At 38.5% G+C, this 11,946-nt stretch overlaps 1 pseudogene; it reads right to left on the reverse strand.

Annotated features, from left to right (window-relative positions):
- Positions 1-9,372: 9,372 nt before the first annotated feature.
- LOC129536993 (olfactory receptor 6C2-like) lies at positions 9,373-10,305 on the reverse strand (annotated as a pseudogene).
- Between the last annotated feature and the right edge of the window lie 1,641 nt (positions 10,306-11,946).

The following is an 11,946-nucleotide window of genomic DNA, read 5'->3' on the forward strand; positions in this document are numbered from 1 at the left end:
CTTCACTTTCACTTTTCACTCTCATGCATTGGAGAAGGAAATGGCAAACCACTCCAGTGTTCTTGCCTGGAGAATCCCAGGGATGGGGGAGCCTGGTGGGCTGCCGTCTATGGGGTTGCACAGAGTCGAACACGACTGAGGTGACTTGGCAGCAGCAGCAGCAGCAGCAGCAGGGTTTTAGAAGCTGGTAACCATATTTATGTTACTCACTTCAGGCATATTTATGTTTTTAATTGAAGAATAAACTTCTCATGAGGAAATTCCTGGGATAAGAATAGGCTTTTAATGGAGATACCAGCGTAGAGAATCCCCTTTTCATTTTATTCAATTTAATTCACAAACTTCTTCAAGGAAGGTAATATTTATAAGGCAGATACTAAATGTTAATAATTATGTTAAACATTTAGAGTACATCATTTAATTCTCAAAGCGGCTCTCTGAGGCTGGTTGTAATTTAATCCTCATTTTACAATTGAGGAAATCACGGTCCAGAAATATTTAGAATTTTGCCCAAGGTCAATGACTTAGGATGCGGTAAAGCAGGAATATTAACTGTCTGTCTATATGACCCAGCTCATAACGACTATAAAACTCTGCCTTCTCAACTCTTTATTTGACTGATTTATTTCTCCTCTTTATCTTTTGAAAAACAGAAGATGACCAACATCTTCTCTGTTATACTATCTGTCAAGTAACTTTCAGGGAATGAAATAAATCAATGCCCAGGGTGTTTTTATTTCTGAGTTAAGGGTTATAGTAGAATGATGGTTGGTCTTCAACAGTAATAATTCATTACATTTGTAGGGTTTCCCTGGTGGCTTGGACAGTAAAAGAATCTGCTTGCCATGCAGGAGATGCTGGTTCGATTCCTGGGTCAGGAAGATCCCTGGGTCAAGAAGATACCTGGAAAAGGAAATGGCAACCCACTCCAATATTCTTGCCTTGGAAATCCCATGGACAGAGGAGCCTGGCTGGCTACAGTCCATGGGGTCGCAAAGAATCAGACAGAGTGAGCAACTAATGCACACATTTGTAGCAAACGGAATGTTTCCCATTTGCAGTCACTGTCTCTAGGGCTTCTGGTTTCTCTCATCACTGGGATGGAACAAGATCGTCCCAGGAGAGCTCAATTAGTTTAGAACATGAATGCTTTCTCTTGGATGTTTCCACCTATTTCCCATAATGATCTTCAGGCGAGTTTCCCCTGAGACTAGTGAAATGTGGCTTTTCTCTTCCCACTGGGGGTGCAGTGTCCATTTCCAATATGTGCTCAGATCTCACTTCAGAGTCCACTGTCTTGCATTGATGGACAGGAGTCTGACTTGGGTGTGTAATAAATGGTTGGTCGATTAACTGCTTCTTTCTCAGTAGAACCACTCAGGGAGTGACCACACCCGACCAGATGTTAAAGTTGAGTAGCATTCCTATTACCCTTCCTTGTCTTCTGATCTAGATTCCCAGTGCCCACATATGGTGTCCACCAAGCTCTCCTCAACCTGGGATAAGCCCTGTGAACTCACAATATTCTAACTTCTCTTCTTGCAAATATCTGTTATTACCTTAGTCTCACCTGAAACATATTGGGGAAACTCATGCAGAATAACATACAAAAGTTCACTGAAGTATTGTGGCATCTTATTAACAGATGGTGCAGATGGTGATTGCAGCCATGAAATTAAAAGACTCTTACTCCTTGGAAGGAAAGTTAGGACCTAGACAGCATATTAAAAAGCAGAGATATTACTTTGACAACAAAGGTCCATCTGGTCAAGGATGTGGTTTTTCCAGTGGTCACGTATGGATGTGAGAGTTGGACTATGAAGAAAGCTGAGCACCGAAGAATTGATGCTTTTGGACTGTGGTGTTGGAGAAGACTCTTGAGAGTCCCTTGGACTGCAAGGAGATCCAACCAGTCCCTCCTAAAGGAGACCAGTCCTGGGTGTTCATCGGAAGGACTGATGCTGAGGTTGAAACTCCAATACTTTGGCCACCTCATGCGAAGAGTTGACTCATTGGAAAAGACCCTGATGCTGGGAGGGATTGGGGGCAGGAGGAGAAGGGGATGACAGAGGATGAGATGGCTGGATGGTATCACCGACTCAATGCACATGAATTTGGGTGAACTCCGGGAGTTGGTGACGGACAGGGAGGCCTGGCGTGCTGCAATTCATGGGGTCGCAAAAAGTCGGACATGACTGAGTGACTGAACTGAACTGAACAGAACTGGAGGAGGAAATTGCAACCTACTCCAGAATTCTTGCCTGGAGAATTCCATGGACATAGGAGCTTGGCAGACTACAGCCCAGGGGGTCACAAAGAGTCGGACATGACTAAGTGACTAACACACACTTATTAATAGCACAATGTTTTACCCTCTCAAGTATATATTTTGTGGTACTGCTCATTAAATACAGGGAATTATCTCTAATGTTAGATATTCAAGCTTTTGAGCAAAATAGAAACATTAGGGAGACATTTTTGCTGGATTAAGAGAAAAGGAAGTCTTAGGGTCTCACACATGGGAGACTGTATTCTTCCCCCCAAACTTTACTGTCTTAGCTTTCAAATTTTTCCAGAGGACACCTTCCTGAAGTCTTATTAGAATTCAAATGTCACTTGTCAGAGAATAGAATAACATTGTATGTAACTATTGATTTCTGTGAAACACTGTTCTTAACTCTTCTGGACCTGGGTTTTGAAACACCTAAGTCAAAGCTTTCTGTCTTATAACTTTGAAACAAATAAATCATACTCACCTTTCAGATAGCTGCTCATGGCTTCTGTGTAATTTAACCACAAAGATCCTTAGGGTGACTCAGAGCTGAGAAGACTTTGCTAGCTGATGGTGTGTCCTACAATATTTTTCACGCACTCACACACTTGCCCTCACTTGCCCTCACTGGCAAGTGTGTGAGTGAGCAGAGATCTCTTAGGGTTCCATTGCCCACAATTTCCCAGGGATTTTTCTCAGATGTCCTTTTATCTTCTATAGTCTTATAAGGATACCAAATGAAGGATATTTTCTGACTTAATTCTCGGAAAAATGCTCATATGTTCTGTATAGTTAAAAGAATTAAAGACCCTTGTCGTTGGTGAGAAGCTCTTTTTGGTTTGGGCAAACTGATATCTTGACCTCTGTACAGAAAGAGAGCACTCTCTGCAAATTACGTGTTAACAAGAATGGTGTAAGTTATATGTGGTCCTCAACAGGCTAGCAGGGATCATCTGATTAAACAAACAATACAACACCTTGGGATCATAGGTTCAAAAGTCACTAATTAACCTATATTGTTATTAACTTTGGGTGGAAAAAATAATGTTCTCAATTGGGACTGTGTCCTTGGAGAAAGGAAGATCCAACAATAGAATCAGAAATAGGTCAGGTGCAAAACAGTTGTTGATGAATCATAAGTGTGGTTTCTTTTCACCATATTTTTCATTGTTTAAGGAATTCTGCTGAGTTCAGGGAAGAAACTCTCAGGAATGCAAAGTTGTTGCTCTTGGTGAAACCACACCTTCTATTGTGGGAGAATTAGCTCTTCCCTTGATTTTGGGCACCCTTTCATCTCATGTGTGTTTTGCCCAATTACACGACTCATTATTATAAGTACTTAGGAGATTGCACACTCATGATTCTAAAGTAAAGCAATATACCTCACGATCAGATGGTTTTATTTTTTTGTAAGTAACTTGGGTAGGAAAGAGCAAAACTAACAATTTCAGGTCCACTTGGACACTCCACAATTCACTTCCATTCATAACTCACTAAGAGTTATCAAGAATGAATTTTGAACTTTATCAATTTTAAAAATATCTAGTAAATTAGACTCAATGGACATGAATTTGAACAAGCTCTGGGAGATGGTGAAGGATAGGGGAGCCTGTCATCTTGTAGTCCATGGGGTCGAAAAGAGTTGGACATGACTTAGCACCTGAAAAACAACAAAATTCAGTCAGTTCAGTCACTCAGTTGTGTCTGACTTTTTGCGACCCCATGGACTGCAGCACACCAGGCTTCACTGTCCATCACCAACTTCCAGAGCTTGCTCAAACTCATGTCCATTGAGTTGGTGATGCCATCCAACCATCTCATCCTCTGTCATCCCCTTCTCCTGCCTTCAATCTTGCCCAGCATCAGGGTCTTTTCCAGTGAGTCAGTTCTTTGCATCAGGTGGCCAAAGTATTGGAGCTTCAGCTTCAGCCTCAGTCCTCCCATTGAATATTCAAGATTGATTTCCTTGAAGGTTGACTGGTTGGATCTCCTTGCAGTCCAAGGGACTCTCGAGAATCTTCTCCAACATCATAGTTCAATAGTATCAATTCTTTGGCACTCAGCCTTCTTTACGGTCCAACTCTCACATCCAAACATGACAACTGAAAAAACAAAAACTATTGATTAATTTCCTTAAATTTTATAGTACCATTTAGGTTTTTTATTTTTTCAGGTCATTTTAAAAAGAAGTAGTTCATTTTACTAAGATTTACATTTACTGATATAATATTTTTGTGGCATTTTTATCTTTGCTATCTAAGTTGTAGCTATCAAAGTCTCTCCATTTTTAATATTATTTATATCTTCCTTATTATTTGCTTATCAATTTTATCAGAACATGAAAACCTTAGTTCTGTTTTCTGGGAGAACACTTTATTAATTTCCCTCATGCTGTATCTTTGTTTTTCATTTCATTAATTTCTGATCCTGTCTTTATATCTTATCTTTATATTTTAATATATTTACTTAGAGATTTAAAAAATTCCATTAAAGTTGAAAGTTTAACTTCGGTCATCTTTTCCAACAATGTGCATTTAAGTTTAAAAATACCCTTCAAATCTGGCTGCTGATACAGGATCTCCAGTTCAGTTCAGTTCAGTTCAGTCACTCAGTCGTGTCCGACTCTCCACGACCCCATGAATCACAGCACGCCAGGCCTCCCTGTCCATCACCAACTCCCGGAGTTCACTCAAACTCATGTCCATCGAGTCGGTGATGCCATCCAGCCATCTCATTCTCTGTCGTCCCCTTCTCCTCCCGCCCCCAATCCCTCCCAGTATCAGAGTCTTTTCCAGTGAGTCAACTCGTCGCATGAGGTGGCCAAAGTATTGGAGTTTCAGCTTTAGCATCAGTCCTTCCAATGAACACCCAGGATTGATCTCCTCTAGAATGGACTGGTTGGATCTCCTTGCAGTACAAGGGACTCTCAAGAGTCTTCTCCAGCACCACAGTTCAAAAGCATCAATTTTCAGTGATCAGCTTTCTTCACAGTCCAACTCTCACATCCATACATGACCACGGGAAAAACCATAGCCTTGACTAGACGGACCTTTGTTGGCAAAGTAATGTCTCTGCTTTTTAATATACTATCAAGGTTGGTCATAACTTTCCTTCCAAGGAACAAGCGTCTTTTAATTTCATGGCTGCAATCAGCATCTGCAGTGATTTTGGAGCCCCCAAAAATAAAGTCTGTCACTGTTTCCACTGTTTCCCCATCTATTTCCCGTGAAGTGATGGGACCAGATGCCATGATCTTCATTTTCTGAATATTGAGCTTCAAGCCAACCTTTTCACTCTCCTCTTTCACTTTCATCAAGAGGCTTTTGAGTTCCTCTTCACTTTCTGTCATAAGGGTGGTGTCATCTGCATATCTGAGGTTATTGATATTTCTCCCGGCAATCTTGATTCCAGCTTGTGCTTCTTCCAGCCCAGCGTTCCTCATGATGTACTCCACATATAAGTTAAATAAGCAGGGTGACAATATACAGCCTTGACATACTCCTTTTCCTATTTGGAACCAGTCTGTTGTTCCATGTCCAGTTCTAACTGTTGCTTCCTGACCTGCATACAGGTTTCTGAAGAGGCAGGTCAGGTGGTCTGGTATTCCCATCTCTTTCAGAATGTTCCACAGTTTATTGTGATCCACACAGTCAAAGGCTTTGGCATAGTCAATGAAGCAGAAATAGATGCTCTTCTGGAACTCTCTTGCTTTCTCCATGATCCAGCGGATGTTGGCAATTTGATCTCTGGTGCCTCTGCCTTTTCTAAAACCTGCTTGAACATCTGGAAGTTCACGGTTCATGTATTGCCGAAGCCTGGCTTGGAGAATTTTGAGCATGACTTTACTAGCGTGTGAGATGAGTGCAATTGTGTGGTAGTTTGAGCATTCTTTGGCATTGCCTTTCTTTGGGATTGGAATGAAGACTGACCTTTTCCAGTCCTGTGGCCATTGCTGAGTTTTCCAGATTTGCTGGCATATTGAGTGCAGCACTTTCACAGCATCATCTTTCAGGATCTGAAATAGCTCAATTGGAATTCCATCACCTCCACTAGCTTTGTTCGTAGTGATGCTCTCTAAGGCATCATGGTCAACAAAAGAGTCCGAAATGCAGTACTTTGATGCAATCTTAAAAATGACAGAATGATTTCTGTTCATTTCCAAGGCAAACCATTCAATATTACAGTAATCCAAGCCTATGCCCCAACCAGTAATGCTGAAGAAGCTGAAGTTGAACGGTTCTATGAAGGCCTACAAGACCTTTTAGAACTAACACCCATAAAGGATGTTCTTTTCATTATAGGGGACTGGAATGCAAAAGTAGGAAGTCAAGAAACACCTGGAGTAACAGGCAAATTTGGCCTTGAAGCACGGAATGAAGCAGGGCAAAGGCTAATAGAGTTTTGCCAAGAGAACGCACTGGTCATAGCAAACACCCTCTTCCAGCAACACAAGAGAAGACTCTACACATGGACATCACCAGATGGTCAACACCGAAATCAGATTGATTATATTCTTTGCAGTCAAAGATGGAGAAGCTCTATACAGTTAGCAAAAACAAGACCAGGAGCTGACTGTGGCTCAGATCATGAACTCCTTATTTCCAAATTCAGACTTAAATTGAAGAAAGTAGGGAAAGCCACTAGACCATTCAGATATGACCTAAATAAAATCCCATATGATTATACAGTGGAAGTGAGAAATAGATTAAGGGACTAGATCTGATAGAGTGCCTGATGAACTCTGGACGGAGGTTCGTGACATTGTACAGGAGACAGGGACCAAGACCATCCCCATGGAAAAGAAATGCAAAAAAGCAAAATGGCTGTCTGAGGAGGCCTTACAAATATCTGTGAAAAGAAGAGAAGCGAAAAGCAAAGGAGAAAAGGAAAGATATAAGCATCTGAATGCAGAGTTTCAAAGAATAGCAAGGAGAGATAAGAAAGCCTTCAGCTATCAATGCAAAGAAATAGAGGAAAACAACAGAATGGGAAAAACAATAGATCTCTTCAGAAAATTAGAGATATCAAGGGAACATTTCATGCAAAGATGGGCTCGATAAAGGACAGAAATGGTATGGACCTAACAGAAGCAGAAGATATTAAGAAGATGTGGCAAGAATACACAGAAGAACTGTACAAAAAAGATCTTCATGACCAAGATAATCACAATGGCGTGATCACTCACCTGGAGCCAGACATCTTGGAATAATAAGTCAAATGGGCCTTAGAGAGCATCACTACGAACAGGATCTCCAGTGACATTTAAATTTCAAATATACAGAAATATTTCTTTAAAAAAATGCCTCAAATTAACACTTTCTGAGCATGATACATGCTTGAATGTGTCATATTAGTATTCAGTTTTATGATAGATACATTCAATATAAAATTATATTTTAAATTGTATGAATTATGAATGAACTTGCATGAATGATGAATATGAATTAAATACAGATATGAATAAAATGGAAATATAATATTTTAATATTAATGAAATATAAATATATTTTATATAGTATATGTAAGTTCATTTTTGATGGAATATATTGTATAAGTTGCATTTGTATATAGTACTTATATATATTTACATGATGAATACTCATATTCATTATATGAATTTTTAAAGGTTTATAATAGCACAATGTATAAAAAGATATTCAGTTAAAGCTCATTTTCATCACTTTATCCTTATACACTTGGTTACCTATCCATATATTTTCAATATTTTTCCATTGTTTTAATGCATTTTTAGGCATATGTATAATTAGATGATAAGTTTTCATCTTTTTCTAAACAGAAAGGATGTATGCACTGTTTTGCACCTTTCTTACTTAAATATATAGCATAATGGAAAATTTTCTATGTCAATACAGAAAAAGCTTACTTTATTTTTTTAAATAGATGTAAGGTATTCTACAGAATGGAACTTCTGTTGAATAGAGCAGTCTTCTGTTGAAAAACATTGCACTTAATGCCTTTTGCTATTACAATCAATGCTGAAAAGAATGACTTTAAATGAATATTACTTCACAGATTTATTCACATACCACAAATTAGGAGAAAATATTTGATTTTCAAATATCAAATATCTGATAAAGGACTTGGATAAAAATATACAAAGAATTCTTACAACTCAGTAACAAGACAAGCAACCTGGAACTTCCTTATCAGTCCAGTGGTTAAAACTTCAGGTTTCTCATGCAGGAGCATGGGTTTAATATCTGGTGGGGAAACCAAGAACCATGCATACCATGTGGTGCAATCAAAAATTAAAAAAAAAAAAGACAAGAAATCCAATTAAAAATGGGCAAATTATTTGAATAGAAATTTCACCAAAGAAGATATACAAAGAGATGATGAACGCAGGAAAAGACTCTCAATATCATTCATCATTAGGGAAATACCAATTAAACCCATAATCTGGTGCCATTACACACTCATGAGACTGGCCATAATAAAAAAAGAGTCAAAATTCAAGTGTTGGTGAATATGTGACAAAACTGGATCCTTTACGCATTGCTGGTGGGACTAACACAGTACAGATTTAGAAGACAGCTCTATAGATACCACACAACTCAACTTTAGGTACAAAAAATGAAAACATGTCTTACAATGACATGGAAACAACCCAAATGTTCATCAACTGGTGAAGGAAAAACTGAATGTAATATATCCATGTGATGGAATACTATTTGCTATAAAAAAGAGTAAGCTTCTAATAACTGCTACAACATGAATGAACCTCAAAAACATTATGCCAAATAAAAGAAGTTAGATACAAATACATATATGTTTCTATTTGTATGAAATGTCCAGAAAAGGCAAATTTATAGAGGAGGAAAATAGATCAGTGTTTGTACTGGAGGTGAGGGGATGAAAGTGGTGACTGACTGCCGATAGTCATCAGAAAAATATTTGGGGTGATGGAAATGTTCTAAAATGGATTATAGTGATGATTGGACAGCTCTGTTAACTTACTTGAATGTATTCACTGATACAATTAAAACTTGTGAATTTTATAATAGTTAAATTACATCTCAATAAAACTGTTAAAATAATAGGAAATTGTTTTACACTTTGATCTTTTAAGTACACTAATCTTAGTTCTTCGAAATAGATGCAACCCTTTTGATCATATCTGTGAAAGCTTGTACCACTTGCTTGTTCCTCAAAGTATAAATGAAAGGATTCATTATGGGGGCAATTGAAGTCTTTAGCACTGACACTACCTTATTCATAGCAACCGCTTCTTTTGCATGTGGTTTGATGCAGATGAAAATGCAGGTTCCAAAAGTGATAGAAACCACAATTATATGGGAAGAACATGTAGAAAAAGCCTTTTTCCTTTGCTGGTCAGAAGGGAATCTGAGAATGGTCCTGATGATGTACGTATAGGACATGATGACACACACTAAGGTGAAAATGAGCATCAGCACAGTCAGGACCAAGAAGAATTGCTCTAGGAACCCTGTGTCTGAACAAGTAATCATCAGGATGGGAGCAGCATCACAGCCAAAGTGACATTAGAGTTACAAAACTCAAGCTCAAAGCCCATGCCAAATGGTGGGATGACAATGATTAGAGCAATCATGTAACAGCCAATGAGGAACTTGATGCAGACCATGTTGTTCATGATGGTTGTGTAACGCAGGGGTTTGCAGATGGCCACATAGCGGTCATAGGACATGGCCGTCCGGAGGAGAAACTCAGTCACACCCAGGACAATAAGGAAAAATAATTGACTGGCACAAAGATTATAGGTAACTGTATTGTCCCCAGAGGCAAGGGTATACAGGTATCTGGGAATACAGACAGTGGTAAAAGAGATTTCTAGAATGAAGAAATTCCAGAGAAAGAAATACATAGGTATTTTAAGGCAAGAATCTATAACGGTGAGGGTGATGACTGTCAGGTTCCCAATCACACTCAGCAGATTAGGTGATGAACAAAAAGATAAAAAGCAAAATCTGTAACTTTGGGTCATCTGTCAGTCCCACCAGGATGAATGTTGTTAACACGATGTAATTTATCATCACTGACCTCTGACTTCTGCACCTTCTGTTGGTTAAAATAAGGTAGAAATTGAATATAAGTAGGGTTCAAATGGCTTAAAAATGCGAGTAAAGTAAGAATGCCAGGCAAGACAATATAATTTTATTTGATAATGTGATTGCATTGGTGATTCATGCTCCTCCAAGATTCATACGATAGTGTGGCCAAAAGCTGATATTAAACATTCTTATTTTTGTAAGTCTGTGGTACAAGGACTCCCAGATTAAAGCCCTCTAGAGAATGAACCACTTTCGGATGACATCAGTCATGTAGAAAAGGAAAAATAAAGGCAAAAGCATTATTTATCATGAATCATATAACGACACCAGAGAGGCAGCACAACACATTGGTGTGGGGCATGGACTCTGGAGCTTGGTTTTCTGGGCTCAAATTATGATTATTTAGCACATGACTTTAGGCAAACTATTAATCTCTGTGTATCATTTTCTTCATATGGAAGAATTATTCCATGGATAAAAACTGAATTTATTACATAGTGTTGTTAAAGGAATAAATGAGTCAATATGTTTAAACCACTTTGAAAATTATCCAAAATATAATCAATACCATATACGATTATGTTATTACTATTATTATTCTATACAAGACTTCAGAATGAATGCCAATAATCCTTCTGGTCATAAATACTGTGTATCTTCTTTCAGTGAAATGTAAACAGAGTTTACTATAATGAAAGGTGGGATGTTCCTAAAGCTTTTTCTATCACTCTCTGTCTTTTCTGAATTCCACAGCCAAATATGCTCATTTAACAATTACAAAAAAAAAAAAAAAAAAGAAAAGATTGCTTTTCTACTCTCTTTACTTTCAAAACTAGAAAAAGCAAAACAAGGTATCTTCTACATATCAACCAGAATGCTCTTTTAAGCTGATACATTGAACTATGTCATTTCTTGGTTTCAGTTCCTTCCATGGTTTCCTTCTGAAATTGGAATTAAAGTGAAATTCTCACTTTGGCCTGAAAATTCCCACGTGACCTGGCTCCCTTCTCTCTCTCCAACCGCAGTTTTTCTACTGTTTCTCTCACTCGGCAAGGCCCATTTAGGGTGCCCTTTTTCAGTTTCTCCAGCTTCAGAGAGGAGGTCCTATTCTCTCCTAAACAAACCTGCAAACTTGGGGTTTTCAGAACATCACTGTTTATCTTATGGCACACCTTTGCTATTTGCAATTATGTATTTTCTTTTAAACTTCTTCCTCTTTATTCTCTTATCCCACTGCAAGACCCACAAGAACACAGATCGTGTTTGTTTTGCTCACTATTCTCAGTGGATTGCCTTGCAACATGTCTGGCACTCAGGGAGAGTTAATAAATATTTTTCAAGTCAATAAGAAGGACTAAGCATTTTTACACATGGAAATAAGTTGGCTGATTTCCCTTTAACTGAAACATCATTCATCTACTTCCATATAGTCTTACTTACTTCCCATAGTGTCTCGAAACTTATTGAAGCTATTTTTGGAATCAAGGGTAAAGAGATCGCTTTTACCTGAGTCCCCTCAACTGACAGGGGTGCATGCTCGCTCTGTCGCCAAGTCTTGTCCAACTCTTTGTGACCCCATGGATTGTAACCCACTGGGTTCCTCTGTCCATGGGATTTTTCAGG

Source organism: Moschus berezovskii, chromosome 6 (genome assembly GCF_049115385.1).
Source record: "Moschus berezovskii isolate FMDL1 chromosome 6, NW_MosBer_1.0, whole genome shotgun sequence".
Classification (NCBI taxonomy): Eukaryota; Metazoa; Chordata; class Mammalia; order Artiodactyla; family Moschidae; genus Moschus; species Moschus berezovskii.